Below are 17893 nucleotides of genomic sequence, written 5' to 3' on the forward strand. Positions count from 1 at the left end.
ATTTTTGTAATACTTGTCCACAACCTTTCGAAATATTAGGAAAATATTTGAAACGTCGTGACGACGCTTCAAATTTGAAATATTCGAAACGTGCCTACGATGTTTCGAAGCGTACCTACGACGCTCCGAATATTTCTAATCTTTAGAAACTGTCCACGACGTTTCAAATACATTCAAAATATTTGAAACGTGCCTGTTTAATGCTCCAAACGCCCCGTTTCGAACATTTTCCTGCTTGAAACTCCCCACGACGCTTCAAACAAGATTTAAGTTTTCCTGCATGAAGTAATTTTCGTAACTTTTCTTCCAATGAAGGGATAAAGTTTAGTCTGACCTCTTATTCCAAAATCCTGGTTTTTCAAGACCCTCAATGATCAATCTCATCACAACAATAATTAACAGCGTGTCATATACGCCCCGTTGCTTATTACAGTAATATTCTTTGGTGGGCCATTCATCGTCTACATTAGTAGAGTAATCAGTTCAGAGGGTAATAATAGAAGGTCCAAACTTCTCCATTTAGAATACCTGTACCTCCTAAACCCAACCTCAACACCCTAGGATTTAACCCCTTCAGGGCATTTCTGGGTGAAGATGAAATTGTGTCATTGGAAAATCTACTTTCCACTGCAATTGACGACGCGATCAGGTCCCGTCACAATCGAATAATTGATGCTACTAATGCAACTTGCCAATTAGCTTCCACAAAGATCTACCAACAATATAAACCTACGAGGGAAATTAGAAACGGTTTGAGAAATTATCAAACAATGTCTAAGGCATCTTCAAACGCGGCAACCACCAGTAGCTACATTGTATAGATTGAGGCAAGAATTAATTAACATGATTAGTCATCACAAACGTGACTTATGGAAATTGCTAGTTCTAAAAGCTAATCAGTATAAACGAGAGCCTGCAAAATTTTGGAGTAAGATTCGGCAACTTTTAGGTGCAAAACACAAGGCTCCTACCTGCCTAATTCATACCTTCACTGATGATGATGATGAGGTTGAGATTATACTTGATGATCCACAGGACCAGGCTAATTTGATGGGTGATGTATGGGAGAAAATTCTCTCCCACAATAACAGTCGTCCAACTATCAGTTGGTCAATGAATGGAGAGATGATAATTTAGCTGATCTACAACCACTACCTATCATCGATACATCAACTCTTGAAGAGACCCACCCGCTTACTAGACCTATCACAGGTTACTGGAAGAATGCGAAATAGAGCTCCTGGTCTCTCTGGAATAACAATGAAACAAATAAAGTTCCTACCCAGAAATTGTAAACAGTCTTTGGTTTATCTTTAATGCCATTTTGGCCTTCGGACATTTTCCAGCTATCTTTAAGACTGCTAGGATGATCTTTCTTGCTAAACCCAATAAAAACATCCATCAACCAGAAAACTATAGACCTATATCATTACTTGAAGTCACTGGGAAAGTTCTTGAAAAGATCATTTCCAACAGAATGAACTACTATATGGAGTTTAATCACATTTTTACTGAAAAACAGTTTGGCTTTAGGACACATAGAGGTACCCATCATGCAATACATATTATTTTTGATACTGTAGCGAGTCTGAAACATCAGGACAATCTTGCCCTAATTGCCACCAGAGATGTTCATAAAGCTTTTGATAGCTTATGGCATGATGGTTTTATATACAAACTTATTGACCTACCTGACCATAACTGGACCTTTCTCAGATTTATATATAACTTCTTAACTCAAAGAAAAATCATTCCTACCTTTCACGGCAAGTCAACAGAGCCTTTTATACCGACAGCTGGTGTCCACAAGGTTCTTGTCTTAGTCTAATTCTATTCAATATTTATGTGAATGATCTTCCTCAACCAGAGTTTAATGATACAATTATAACGCAATTTGCAGATGATGTTATCCATGTCGTCTCGTCAACTCCTGTAACAGGAAAATACAAATATGAAAGAGTCACAGAAAAAATAAATATTGAACTTAGTCGAACATCCAATTGGTTAGCACGATAAGATGTTTTGCATCAACCATCGAAAATAATGGGGGTATCTCCATCAGAGGAACACCTGTAGCCATTAGAAATCCTAACAAAATCTTGGGATATGAAATAGACAGGCTGCTCCATTCAACATCTCACATCAATTCTTCTTCTTTAGAGATTCGCCGGTACTTCCGGCCCGGGTCTTCTCCAGATGGTGACCCGGCGCTCACATCAATAAAAAGATCAACATAGCCAAAGCCGGTCTTAGCAGTCTCTTTAGGTTTAATCAAGCCCCTTCACATGTCAAAAAACATCTGTATAAAATGATAAGACCAATACTCGAATACCCATGTGTCCCAATGTCGTTAACAACAAAGACCAATATGCTAAAGTTGCAACGGGTCCAAAATAGAGCTCTCCGCTTTATTACAGTTACCAGGAGGAGAGAGTGTCAAAATGGCAGATTTACACGTACAACAGGATATTCTGCCTTAAATGTACGCCTTGATACGCTGAAGAAGAGACAACTCTATGCAATGCAAGAACTCTACATACCAGATAGAGAACATCCTCTCCAAGTTGAAAATACCACTGACTATATCATTAATACTCCTCCTCACAGGACCCAAAGAATGACTCCCACAGAGGCTGCGTCGCTTCATCTATAAAGACGATTACCATCGACCAATGATCTTGAGCAGCCTTCCTGCAGATGAAGATGATTGGCTAACACCAGAACCCTCTATGTCTTCTAAGAAAATTATCGCCCCTAATTAGGGAGGTATCTTGTATAACATTTCTACTGTTATAAATATGCTACAATTACTATGGCGGGACACCACCTTGAAAGAAGCTAACGTCAAGTAATTCTTTACAAACTGTCCAGATTGCCGCCTTGTCTTGTTTAAAAATTCGTTATGCAATCGAGAAAAAAAATGCAACTTGTATATATACTACCAATTCAGAGTCATGTACCTATATATCTGTTATATCTATGTGACTGATGGGTTAGTATTATACCCCTTCAAGAATTTTCTATTATTTTCTATTATTTCTATTATTATGGACTAACAGAATCAGAGTAAAGTGCAGATAATACCCATAGTCCACCGTTAGTGTTATATTGTCATATTGTCATAAATTTGTGCCCCCCTAAAATTCTAATACTCCAACTACTTTTAATTGTCATTGTTGTACTCAACGACCATTCTACCTCATAATCTTAATTGTATTAAATATCTACAGAATCTATCTCCTTTATTACAACTTACCACATCACTGTTCCATCTTATTCTTTTATAAACTAACCATAACTTGTCTTCAATAATTCTACCTCACTTTAAAAAATACTCAATTGCCCAATTTTATTCTAAATCCCTATTATTGCCCAATTTTACTTTAAACTATATTGATCAAACTTATTGTAAACTCTTTTATTGACCATTTTTATTCCATACTTTTTTAACCTAGTATTTTCAACTACAACTTTTATATCATCCTATCTACCATCTTACTAGCATATTATAACCAAGTCATTGCCATTTTTATTTTTATCAATTCTTTTGTTTTTATTATTATTTTGCTACCTTAATTTCATCCTGTCAATTTAAATCTAATTATACTCTAATTCTTGTAAACAACTTATATAAGACCTCAGTGCAATTACAATTGAGAGTCTTGTCCCTTCATTATATTATTAGATTAATCACAGTTTTACTCTAGCTCATTCTAGCTCAATACATAGTCAATACCAAATTCACTATACTAGACCATAGTGCAATTACTAGTGAGAGACTGGTGCTATTTGTAATTTGTATTTTTATATTATTAGACTAAAGTTGTTGTACTATAGCTCTTTCTACCTCAATACATAGTCAATACCAAATTCACTATATTAGAACATAGTGCAAATACTAGTGAGAGACTGGTGCTACTTTTAATTTGTATTTTTTAATTTGTATTTTTTAATTTGTATTTTTATATTATTAGATTAAATTCAGTTGTACCATAGCTCATTCTACCTCAAGGCATAGTCAATACCAAATTCACTATATTAGACCACAGTGCAATTACTAGTGAGAGAATAGTGCTATTTTTAATTTGTACTTTTATATTATTAGATTAAACCTATTGTACTTTAGCTCACTCTAGCTCAAAAACAGAGACTCCACAAAAGTCATTATTAGACCTTAGTGCAATTACAAGTGAGAGTCTTGTTCTATTTTTAATTTGTATTTTTATATTACTAGTTTATACCTAGTTGTACTTTAGTTCATTCCAGCACAACACACAGACAACATCAACTTCATTATGTGTAGTAGTGACTATACCCTACATGACCAAAATACTCTAGCTATATACTTGTCCAAACTTCCAACCACTACAGATATCAGTAGTAGAACTCAACACACAACACAGGATATAAATAACCATAATTTTAAACCTAGAAGATGATTGATCACGTTGACCCTGATCTAAACCTCCATAATCTGACACCCAATCAAAACTTATTGGAAAGTAACTGCCTTTATTACACAGCATCACAAGCCACCACTATCCTAAACAATGCTAAAAGTCTACCAGTACTAAACTACAACATCAGGTCCTTAAGCAAACACTATGATGACCTCCTAGCACTCCTTGAATCATTAAAGACACCCTTCTCCTGCATTATTCTTACTGAGACCTGGCTTAAGCAGGACACAATAGATATCTACCCTCTACCAGGATACACAGCAATTCACAACTGCAGAACAAACCAAGTTGGGGGTGGTATTGCAATCTATTACTCTAACCAATTATCTTGTCTTAGCACCACTTGCTTTAGTGATGAATATGGGGAATACATTTTTGCTAATTTTACTGTAAAAAACCTTAAGACGCCTATAACAATTGGTGCCATTTACCGGATACCTCACACAAACATCCCAAATTTCAGTGAGAAATTAAAGTCACTAATAACAAACAGACAAATGAATAAGCACCACCTTCTCTTAGCTGGAGACTTCAACATCAACCTTGGCTTACTAGATGATCAGCCTGTAACTGATTTCATCAACAATATGAACAACACACTTCTCATACCAACAATAACTAAACCAACCAGGCTCACTGAGACAAGTGCAACCATAATAGACCACATATGGACCAATATACTAGCCCCCCTTAAATCAGGGATAATCACAGATAGCACTACAGACCACTACCCTACCTTCCTCCTGACAAACATTAGTAAACCACCACTTGAATACAACAAAGTCTCATTTAGACTCCATGACGAGGCCTCAGTAAGGAAGTTCACAGCTGACCTAGAGACTGTTGATTGGCCTACAGAATTCTCCAAGGCCAATGGTATTGATGACTGGACAGACATCTTTCTTAACAAATTACTTAGACTATACAACAAACATTGTCCTATAAAAACAAAACAGATCACAAACAAACGGCTTGGTTGCCCATGGCTAACCAGCACCATTCTGAAATCCATTGACAAGAAACACCAATATGAAAAGCAATATAGACAGGGCTTAATACACAAAGATATTCTTAAACACTATTCATCAGCTCTCACCAAAGTAATAAAAAAAGCCAAACAACTATACTACTCCAGTAGATTCACAGACACTAGAGGAGATATAAAAAAGACCTGGAAAACACACTCAGATTCTAGGGACCCACAAACTGAGAAAAACCAAGAATATTGTCCTAACTAAACCTAATGAAACACCACTACATCCCACTGACACAGCTAACAAGATAAACGACTTCTTCTCAAACATAGGATCTAATCTCGCCAGTAAAATTCCACATACCAATGCCCATGCCGGGGACTACCTAGATGGAAATTTCCCTAATTCCTTCTATCTTGCACCAACTGAGCCCACGGAAGTCATTGAGATCATAAAGTCACTTAAAAATAACTCGGGGAATCTGTCTCATGTCCCACCATTACTGTACAAGCGAGCGGCCCATGTCCTTTCGCATGCTATTTCATTACTTTTTAACAAGTCAATAGAGACTAGCACCTTCCCGAAACTACTCAAGATGGCAAGGGTTACACCAATACATAAAGGTGGTGACCCTACAGACTTAAACAACTATAGGCCAATATCTAACTTACCATTGCTATCCAAAATCTTTGAGAAACTTGTGCACAGGAGACTGTATTCATTTATAACAGCTCAAAATATACTCAACCCCTGCCAGTTTGGATTCAGGAAAAATAAAAGCACTAATGATGCAATCATAAAAATGCTAGATCTGCTTTACACAGCACTGGAAAATAAGGAATATCCACTAGGAATTTTTATTGACCTAAGAAAAGCTTTTGACACAGTAAACCACGAAATCCTACTCCACAAACTTGACCACTACGGTATAAGAGGCCATGCGCTTGCTTATTTCAAATCTTACATTACTAATAGGCATCAGTACGTCACCATTAAAGACACAGCATCAGCAACACGGCCACTTGATACTGGAGTTCCGCAGGGAAGTGTCCTTGGTCCCCTGCTCTTCCTCATATACATCAATGACCTACCAAACGTATCCCAACACCTAAAACCCATTCTCTTTGCTGATGACACGACTTATGTCATCTCTCACCCTAATCTTGCCACCCTTAACACCATTGTGAATGAGGAGCTGATTAAAATATCGACTTGGATGACAGCCAACAAACTTACGCTTAACACTGACAAAACTTACTATATTATGTTTGGTAGCAGAGCAGGAGATGCACAAATTAACATTAAGATTGACAACACTCTAATTACCAGAAATAATGGGGGAAAATTCTTAGGCTTATACCTTGACAATAACCTGAATTTCAGCACCCATATCCAGCATATAGCCAAAAAAGTATCCAAAACGGTTGGGATCCTCTCCAAGATACGATACTACGTGCCGCAAAATGCCCTTCTCACACTATACCACTCACTTATTTATCCATACCTCACCTATGCTATTTGTGCTTGGGGATCAACTGCAGCAACACACCTAAAGCCAATAATAACCCAACAGAAAGCTGCAGTAAGAATAATCACTAAATCCCATCCCTGGCAGCACACCCCCCCACTCTTCAAAGATCTAAACTTACTCCCAGTTCAGTACATCCACACTTACTACTGTGCAATCTATATCTACAGGGCCTTAAACTCTAATATCAACCTTGACCTTAAACGCTTTCTTGATAGTTGTGACAGAACCCACAGGCATAACACCAGAAACAAACATCTCTATGACATTCCCCGTGTCCGACTAAACCTTTACAAAAATTCAATGTATGTCAAAGGCCCTAAAATCTGGAATACCCTACCTGAGAACTCTAGAACTGCAGACACATTCATCACCTTCAAAACTACCATTAGAAAACATCTTATCTCCCTGATACACCCCGTCAACTAACTTCACGAATACCACCTGGTGGTTCACACTTACACTCGCACACTCATTTGACCATAAACAGAAATATTAATCTCAGTCTTAATATAATGAATCCTGTGATACTCCAATACTGAAACTATATACTGTGCCAAAACAAAAGCATTCACACTGCTAAACTCACAAAATAGTATTTAGTCACTTAGCCATAATACCAACTTACCTCATAATTTGTAATATTTTACATTTAAGAATAAAACTAAGTATGCCCGAAATGCCTAGCCATGCTAAGCGTTCTAGTGGTACACTCTGTAATCTCAATTTTACTACATGTTAAACCAAACAATAACCAAATTTCTGTAAACTCAGCATTGTAATCCTTATAGAGAATAAACTTTGAATTTGAATTTGAATTGAATACATTTTTTAAATTGCACCAAAGTGGTTGGGCCACTTACCTTTTATATCATTCCTTACTCCCCCCTCCCACCTTTTTCCAATATTTCTATCCTTACCCATCCTTCTTCCTTACACATCTTACCAAAGACTCTGGTCATAAGAAGATGAAATACATTTGGAATAACTTAACTCCCCCCCCCCCCCCCCAAAAAAAAAAAAAAAAAAAAAAAAAAAAATGTCGGACTTTAAAAATATAATTACGTCCTCGTTTATACATCTTATTTTCATGTCATATCACAACATGTTGCATTTGTTGTTCTGCTAAACTTGCCACCCTTTTATTTCTTGAATTTAATATTAAGTTATTTTTTTATTAAATTGCTAATAATTGTTTTACTTCAGTTTGTGTTCTATTTTGACCCTTTATCTACTACCTGAATTCCTATTTTTACCTATCGTACAGTTATCTTTTAGGCAACTTTACAAAATACAAGAGTGCTATTAGTTTCTGGAGTTGTATAATTATTTAAGTTGTAGTCGCCTACAGCCCCTCTCTATGGAAAGTATTTGGGGCCGACCAACTAGTACATATTTAGGAGAAGCGCTAAATCCACAGGGGTCAATACAAGTACAGGTATTTACATACTGAATAGAAAGTGTTTTTAAAAATAAAATTTAAATCCAGACCTGCAGCGTTGGCCACATTAACTTGACACTAAGTGTAAATGAATCATTACAAACCCTCTAAACTCAACAAATCAAGCCAGTAAAATGCTCTTGCTTGCAGCCTATTAATTCCCTTACAAACTATCATGCAAAGACGTATGCATTCAACGAGTTTATTGTTTGAGGATAATATACAAAGACCTAAACATAAGATTTGTGTAAGTACACCTGACTTGTTAGGTGGTCTCTTGTAGAACTAATTCTCTCTCTATTTTATGAATACAAGAATACAAATTTACTCTCAGTAATTATTTTTACTCAAATTCATGTCAAATACTTTGCCAGCTATGACGATAGTAATTCTGGTATGTATTCCTAATACCACAGCAGCATGACGCGTTTCCCTAGCCAAGGTTGACGTTGCGTCCACACAGACCAGATTAATGGCTGCGACCAAGTTACAAACTAACTTTAATCATGAAATACACTACTAATTCTCACTAGCATCCTCCTTCATATTCAATCAGCTAATGATTCTGTCATACCCTTTTGCTTACTATCTTATTCAGCCCGCTTGCTTTTATAAATTTTAAATGCGATACATCCAACACTCGCTACAACAGTTTTTTTTTCTAATTTAGAGGTCATGCATCAAGCAAAACATTTATACCAAGGAAAAAAAATGTAAGCTTCTTGCTAAATGGCCTTCAGCATAAACACTGTATAACAGAATAAAACAAATTATGACAGATCGAGTGAAGCTTATTAAAATCAGCTTTGCTCAATTTCACATTTTCAAGAATTATATAAACTATATGATACTTACAAAACAACTTCAACAAACAACATAACTGATGAATATCCAATAGAATCGTAGTTGATTTCTGGAGCAATAAACTCTGGAGTTCTGGAGAGGACACTGCTGGGATCTTCCGGATTAAAACGGCGAGCAAGCACGAAGTTGATGAGCTTGATTTGACGAGATGTCCGACGTACATACAATATTCTCAGGTTGTGAAATACACAGTCCTGTATAGGCACTTATAAATACCTATGTACTCAATTTTCATTAATAGGTATTTATTACAGCATTAACACTGCATTTTTATTTATAGCAAAAAATAACTAAGCTGTGCATTAGAAATGAAAAAAAAAACCCACAATGACTACTACTCAGTCAATTTTATGTATCAGAAAGTTGAAAATAATATTTAATATATGCCAGATTTCTCTACTAGTTATACTGCTCAGTAAATGGGAGAGAGACTGGTAAAGTATGAGATGCTGACGATCAGTACTGGTAACCAGTATACATGTTCAAATTCAAATTCAAAGTTTATTCTCTATAAAGATTACAATGTTGAATTTACAGAATTTGGTTGTTGTGTGGTTTACATGTAGTTAAATAATGATTACAGTGTACCACTAGAACGCCTAGCATGGCTAGGCATATCGGGCAGACTTAGTTTAATTCTTTATTTTAAAATATTACATATTATGAGGTAAGTTGGTATTATGGCTGACTAAATACTAGTTTGTGAGTTTAGCAATGTGAATGCTTTTGTTTTGGCACAGTACATAGTTTCAGTATTGGAGTATCATAGGATTCATTATTTTAAGATTGAGATTAATATTTCTGTTTATGGTCAAATGGGTGAGTGAGTGTGTGAACCACCAGGTGGTATTCGTGTAGTTAGTTGATGGGGTTTATCAGGGAGATAAGATGTTTTCTAATGGTAGTTTTGAAGGTGATGAATGTGTCTGCAGTTCTAGAGTTCTCAGGTAGGGTATTCCAGATTTTAGGGCCTTTGACATACATTGAATTTTTGTAAAGGTTTAGTCGGACATGGGGAATGTCGTAGAGATGTTTGTGTCTGGTGTTATGCCTGTGGGTTCTGTCACAACTATCAAGAAAGCGTTTTAGGTCAAGGTTGATATTGGAGTTTAAGGTCCTGTAGATGTAGATTGCACAGTAGTAAGTGTGGATGTACTGAACAGGGAGTAAGTTTAGATCTATGAAGAGTGGGGGGGTGTTGCCAGGGATGGGATTTAGTGATTATTCTTACTGTCACAGACCGGGCCGCGGGGGCGTTGACCCCCGGAACTCTCTCCAGGTAAACACCAAGATTACACACAACACAATGACTACTGGTTAAGATACAGTACTTTCAGTCCAGTACACTTCGTACTGTCAAATGCTGATAGCCCAGTAACAAAAGAATTTCAATTTAACATTTATGCAGTCAGTAACTTGTGTATGTATATCATCTAGTTCGTTAAAAAAAAAAAAAAAAAAAAAAAAATTATTTCTTCTTAAATAAACGTCAGACCTTGAGTAAAAGATGTTCAATCGCTTAGCCTTGATTAATATTATTATTATAATCATGGGGGAGCGCTAAACCCATAGGATTATACAGTTCATATGGGGTAGGATGGAAGACATTCAGGTTCAATTCAGGGAACTGGAGCACAGATCCAATTCCCTAGATCAAGAACCCCTCACCAACATCTAGGAACCTCCCTTGAGGGGAGCCTTGATTAACAATGAAAGGAGTTTAGGTCCTTATTTTGAGAAAAGGCTTCCTTGCGTATGCAAAACGTCTCGCTAATAAAATTACCCAGGTGTTGCACACGAGTCTTATTCATTAACTTTACGTTATTATATACATTTTATTTAATTAAACGTGTCTAGCACATCAACACCGTCAAAGAGACGCGCAATCAATCTTAAGTAAGTTTATTCAGGTATACGCAAATACAGTTACATAGATTACCATATATAGCAGCATATGTGAAGAACCTGGGATAACCCAAAAAAATGAAAGTGACTTATTTCCATTGGGGTCCTTTTAATACCTTATTATACTATAAATGAGATAATATCTTATTATTATACTATAAAGGAGATATACTAGGCATAAGGTAAAATGAATTATGTTTACATGCGTGTTAGCTAAAAAAAAAAAAAAAAAAAATTTCCTCCCTTTCTGTCGCTACATTCCTCAGACACCTTTTAACTCTCTTCTTGAACTGGCTCATGCTATGACTGGCTTTGACATGTGCGGGCAGTCTGTTCCCTTCCCTTATTGCTGTACAATAAAAGGTGTTTGAAGCCTGGCCACTGACTGTGGTACTACAAAGTTGTGCTCTCTCCCACTAGTACTATGATTGCTTTGGTTCCCAACCTTGACAAATGAGCAATTTTATAAACTTGATTTAACTTCAGTTGTTTTACTCTGTCTTCAACATTCAACATATCCAATAGTTGTAATTCATCCTGGCCTACATGCTCTCTTGGACCCAGGTCCAGGATGAATCTTCTCATTTTGTTCTGAGTGATTTGTAGTCTTTCAGTTTTTTTTTGTCAAGGCAGGGTACCATGAAGAGCAAGCGTAGTCCATATGACACTGTATAATGGCTAGACATAGCGTCCTGCAAGCCTCAGTAGGTAGACACTGCTTGTCTGCCATTCGCTTTCTTTACTACACTGTTCCCTTTCAATTCTCCTGGATTGTTCGCATCGCTCTCGGGCCGTGTGGACCTGCTGCACAGTCGCTCCTGTCTAGGCTGGCTTTCTGTGCAGTTTTACCCGTTTTGAATATTCAAAATGGCGGATAGACATGGTCGCCGTGTAAATACGGTGTGTGTCGAATTAGTTCGTGGAACGCTTACAAGTTCAGTGATGCAGGTGCTCCTGCCTACGATCATCGGCGAGGTATATGGCATACCGAATGAAGAATTGTATGGAGTAGCCATAAATGGAATTACAAGGATCTTCATCAAGTTTAAGGAGGAGGGCTTCTACTCTAGCATCGTTAACACATATCAAGAGAGAAGACTGGCCGTGAACACTGCAGTGGAGGTATGCCTCCATGATGTGTCGAGTTACATGACGTGGGTAAAAGTAAGGAATGTACCATTTGAGGCAACAGAGCATGAAGTGGTAGCAGTTTTCCGTAACTAAGAAAAAATCCACTCAGCTGAGTTGGGAGTGTGGAAAAAATGGACCTTATGAGGGGTTGCCTGAGGGATCATTTACACTGAAACTGACCTTATGGCAGCCAATTCCATCGTGTGCGCTACTGGACGTCTTCAGGACTCAGGTCTACGTTTATTACTCAGGACAAAGGAAGACATGCAGATTGTGTGGGTCTTATGACCATATGGCAGCCCAATGCCATAAGAAAGCAGGAAGGAGGGATCAGATACCATTGCCTATAAGTCGACAGCAAGGTATAGAGGCGTCGGAGACTGGGGTACTCCCCAAAACGACACCTTGTCATTGGAGTGAGGAAGTTGATAAGGCAGAGGAGGCAATGAATGAATGTGTAACGTTACCGGTTGACACAGAGACTGCAGTAGCGACGACGGGAACAAGTGATGACGAGTGTGAAGGACCACAGGATGGATTGCTGGAGGAGGTTATAAGCTCCTTTCTAAGTGAAGTTGAGGGTGGTCTGGAGGAAGCAAGGAGTACACACATGTCGGTGACATCACATAATGATTTGGTGGTTGGGGAAAATTTACGTACTAATGGCACTGTGCACACAGTTGTGGCAGAAGTACATTGGGAGGGAACGAGAGATGAAGAAGCGTGTGGTGACGGAAGTTCGCGTAAGCGATCGGCTGGAACGTTGGAGATGGACGACGTTCTCACTCCAGGACAGAGATCAGGGGTAAAGTCTTGGAAAAAGGAAGAGAGCCAAACGGGGGGAGAGGGGAAGGGTAATGAAGGGATGAATAGTTCTAAAGACAAGGGTGGGGGTAGGGGGGGGGTTGAACAGGCAGGCTGCCAAACGAGAACCTCTTCACCAGGAAAGTATAGTAGGACATCTACCAAAGCGGAAGGGAAAGCCGCCGCTATTAAAGTAATTCAGGGTAGTAACAATTAATGTAAATGGATTGAGAAATGAAGTGAAAAGAGTCTGGATGGAATGGTTCCTCAGGAGGTATAATGTAGATGTATGTTTTATACAAGAACATAATTATAAGCTTGGCTGTACATTATTACTGAAAGGTTATAAGTTATATGTGAGTGGGTCTATGAGATTAAAAGGAGTGGCTGTGGCTGTGAAGGAAAACAGTCCCTTACGTATAATAAAGTGGGAGGAGGGGGAGGAGGGGGAGGAGGGGGAGGGGGGAGGGTGGTGAGGGTGGATGGTGAGTGGGGTGAAACGAGAGTATGTTTTATAGGGGTTTACATGCCAGCAGAGAGCACAGTCAGAATAAAAGAGGATTTTGTAAGAGACATTTTGTTGTATCATTTAAGGGGTTAACCTTTAGTCACTATAACTGGAGGAGATTGGAACCGTGTCATAAAGGGGGGGGGAGACGTGGAGCCGAGGGGGGCGGGGTGTGTGTTAGAGGCGTTACGCAATGTTTTGCAGGATGTGGGGGTTAGGGATGTTGGGGGGAGAGGGACTTGGAGAATAGAGTTTACCTTTGTCAGAAGAGGTTATTCAGCGCGTTCAGATAGAATCTATACATCGGAGTCAGTTAGTATGAGGGAAGTAAGAACAATGGACGTGGGGTTTTCTGACCATAGGGCAGTTTTGGCTGAGCTGGATTGGGGGGATGTGGTTAAGATACAATCAGGGTTTTGGAAGCTAAATGCGAGACTAGTGAGGAGTGAGGTGGTGAGTGTGGAGTTTGGTGAATGGTGGTAAAATTTGTGGGGTGCCAGGGAGGAGGAGACAAGTATCTTGGAATGGTGGGAAAATAAAGCTAAACCAGGTGTAGCGGGTTTTTATAAACATAAGGGACGGGAGGAGGCGAGGTGGTTACCTGGAGGTATGGATTACAAAATTATTTGGAGCAACAGCTCAATGAGTGTTATGAGGAAGGGGAAGGAAGGCAGTACGAAAAGATATTGCTGCTCAGAGGTAGATTGAAGGAAATATATAATGAAAGATTTAATAAGATAAGGGTAAGGGCGGGGATGGAAGCAGTACTGTGGGCAGATAATCCTTCGGGAAGTGTTTTGAGAAGTTTTAAAATCAGGCAAAAGGAGTCAACTATTTTAAACTTAGAGGTTAGTGAAGATCTGGGAGGATATTATAAGGGGCAAATGCTAGCGACAACTGAAGGAATGAGTAATTATGCTGATTATTGGTTTCAAAAGAAGTGGGCGAGGGGAAAAGTTGGGATAGTTTATGAGGAAGGGGAATGGGTGCAAGCCTTGGGGACATGTGGGGAGGAGATAGTTGGAATGGATGGTGTAATTAGTATGGATGAAGTGAAAGAGGCAGTGCTCAATTTAAGTATGGGAAAAGCTCCAGGAATAGATGGGATTTCGAATGATTTTTATAGAGTTCAATGGGACCATATAAAGTATTGTCTGGTACAGGTAATGAATTGTATGCTGAGGGAAGGTAAGTTAGGAATGACAAAGCGGATGGGTGTGGTCGTGTTAGTAAGGAGGGAAGAACACTGAGCACGTACAGGGCCATATCTTTAATGTGTACAGACGATAAGATTTTGGCGAAGATACTAGGGAATAGGATGAAGAGGGTGATAGGAGGTATACTACATAAGGGACAGTTGGGGATTCCGGGACGTAGCATGAGAGATGGGCATAGCCGGATTAGGGAATTTTGAAGGGTTGCAATGGGGGTGGAATTTTAGGTATTGATTGGGAGAATGCTTATGACGGTGTGAATAGGGAGTTTCTGGGGGCCAGTTTGAGACGTCTGGGATTTGGTGAGGGAGTTGTAAAGTGGGTTGAGATACTGTATTCTGGGGCGGTGATACAGGTGCAAATTAATGGTAGGTTGGGCAGGATTTTGGAAATGGAGAGGGGTCTGAGACAGGGGTGTCCTATGTCTCAAATTTTGTTCGCATGCATACAGCACCCGTTTTATGAAATGGTTGAGGGAAAGGGGATTTTACATGGGGAGGGGGTGGGATTTAATGTGGTGGTAGGATATGTGGACGATACAACTGTACTGATCACTGGTGTAGAAGGATTGAGAACGATAGGGAGGGTCTTTAAGGTTTTTGGGAGGGCATCAGGAATGAGCGTCAACAGAGCTAAATCAAAATTATTAGATAGGTTCTTGGGGGGGGGGGTGGAATGGGGTTGGAGTTCGGATGGGAAGTGGCAGAACAGTTGAAAATTTGTGGAGTTCTATATATGGCTGATGAGCAGGAGGCTCGTCGAGTGAACTCGGAGTTGGTAGGAGAGAAGGTAGTGAAAAGGATACAGAGCCTAAGAGCGGGGGATGTTACTTTATTGCAAAGGGCGATTATAATAAATTCATTGGTGTATAGTAAAGTGTGGAATGTTGCTGTGGTGTATCCTTTACGGGTGCAGGAGGTACACGAGATACAGAGGAGGGCGCTCCGTTATGTGTGGGGTTTTGGGAGGGCATGGCTCAGTAAAGAGGTGGTCATGTCAAATGTACGAAGAGGAGGAGTAGGACTTTTGGCACTGGGGCCGAGAGTAAAGGCCATGTATGTAAAACAGAGGTTTGTGCAGGAGGGGGGGGTGAGAGGGGTAAGAGTTGGGAAAGTGATGGAGGATGTGCGACGGTGGTGGGGAGGAAAGGAATTAATTGAATGCGAGACTATGCTCAGGTTATTGTTAGTCGTCGGAGAGGCAGCAAAACTTAAGGTTGGAAGGTTGGTGGAGATGAGTAGGAAACCGGAAACCATGCAAGGGGTAGCGGTATGCCCCTTGTATGATTGGGGTAAGATTTGGTATGATTTCCGGAAGCTTAGATTAATGCCGAGGGTGAGGGAGTTAGTTTATAGATTTGTAATGGGAATTTTAGCTTCAAAGTCTGCCTTGAGTGTAATGGGTTTGGTGAGGGAAGCGACATGCGAAAAGTGTGAGGAACAGGAAACAGCCTTTCATGCAGTTTATTTCTGTAAAGAGTTGGGGGAGGTACGGTTGTGGTTGGCAAGAGTTTTCAGGTTGATGGGCGGGGGTAATGTAGAGATTCTGAGAGCCCTAACATTCGAAGTAAGAGAGGTCTCTGAAGACGTGAGAAGAGCTATTATGTACGTAATGGCAGATTTCTTGTATTTTTCTTGGGGACTGAGAGACAAAGGTGGGGGGATTAGAATTAGGGCGATTGCGGCAGGAATATATCGTACGGTATGTAGAAATAAACTAATTTATGGGGAACAGTGGAGAACGCATTTTCCGGAATCATACAGAAATATTACAGTAAAGGGATTCATTAATGTGCCACACTAAGTATAAATTAATTAAGGGACCGTTTTCCTTTTTAGCGGGGATATATAAGTATTGGAGGGTGAGTGCATGAGGTAGTGTTATCTGGAGAGTTTGCATGGTTTGGAAGGCTATGTCAGACGTGGTGTTGTTTTTGAGAGGTATGTTGCAACTGTAGTGCAACACTACAGTGTTGTGCTTAAAGAATTATTAAGGTAAAGTGTCCTGAGCAGTAGCATGACTAAAGAGGGGATAATCAACGTATTATGAGCGTTTGGCTACACCAACTACTTTGAGCTCATGTCGGTTTTACATACTGTTCATATTTTGTGTATTTTACAGTATATACAAGGACAAAAAACATGGTTCCAAAAATTTTTAAATTATTGTCTTAAGCATGATAAAAGGTGTGTGTGTGTATGTATATGTATTTGTGTATGTGTGTGTATATATATATATATATATATATATATATATATATATATATATATATATATATATATATATATATATATATATATATATATATGCATATATATGTTTGTGTATATATGTATATTAACAACTTATTAAGACAGCCACAGTGTCATGTGACACAATTATTATATATCTATGTTGGTTTTTGTTAGATCCTGTGACCTAACTGACATTATTTAGTAATGTGTAATATAAGCCGTAAGTGGTATTATTTAAAGTAAGGCAATTTGGTGTGATAGCGAGTTTGGGAATGGTCAACGGTGGGTTTTCAAAGGGGGAACTTGTTTTTGATAATAAAGGTGATGTACGGGAGTTGGGTTGAATGTTTTTTTTATAGGAACATGTGTAGTATAAGTCTGTAAGGTTTTTTACATAAAGTAAAAGTCTTAACTCAGGTGTGGGTAGCCATGTAGGATGATAATTATACTCTAAGTTTTATTTTCCGGTATGTAATCTTGTTGTGAAAATTTGTGTGGACTGCCTCCAAGTGAGTCACCTACCCCGGCAAACTCTGTTGACACCGAGCTCTGAGGTGGGTACCTCAGCCTCACAAGTGGCTTATAGGACAGATTTTCACAAATGACTGATGTTGCAAGAAAACTCGCCTGCATGCACGTATAAAGGACTAACTTACTTGGTGTTGCAGCATATCCTGATCTTCAACTTCCCTAAGCTTAGCCTTAGCCCCTTTGGACTTCCCCTCAGAAACCACGTGCAACCGAGAGCCTTAATTCCTGCAATATTCAATCGTTATTAGTGACCTGCCTGCACCTCAGAAATTCCTATATCCAAGAGGGTATATATCCCC

General features: G+C 38.9%; 1 long non-coding RNA gene across 2 annotated transcripts in view; it reads right to left on the bottom strand.

The window, feature by feature from the left end:
• The window catches only part of LOC138852760 (uncharacterized), a 79625-nt gene that overhangs the window by 47438 nt on the left and 14294 nt on the right, over positions 1–17893 (bottom strand). For both annotated transcript variants that reach the window (XR_011392056.1, XR_011392057.1), the window contains exon 2: positions 1759–1930. This is a non-coding gene — a long non-coding RNA (uncharacterized lncRNA). The remainder of the gene's footprint in view (positions 1–1758; positions 1931–17893) is intronic.

Source organism: Cherax quadricarinatus, chromosome 16, assembly GCF_038502225.1.
Source record: "Cherax quadricarinatus isolate ZL_2023a chromosome 16, ASM3850222v1, whole genome shotgun sequence".
In the NCBI taxonomy this organism is placed as follows: domain Eukaryota; kingdom Metazoa; phylum Arthropoda; class Malacostraca; order Decapoda; family Parastacidae; genus Cherax; species Cherax quadricarinatus.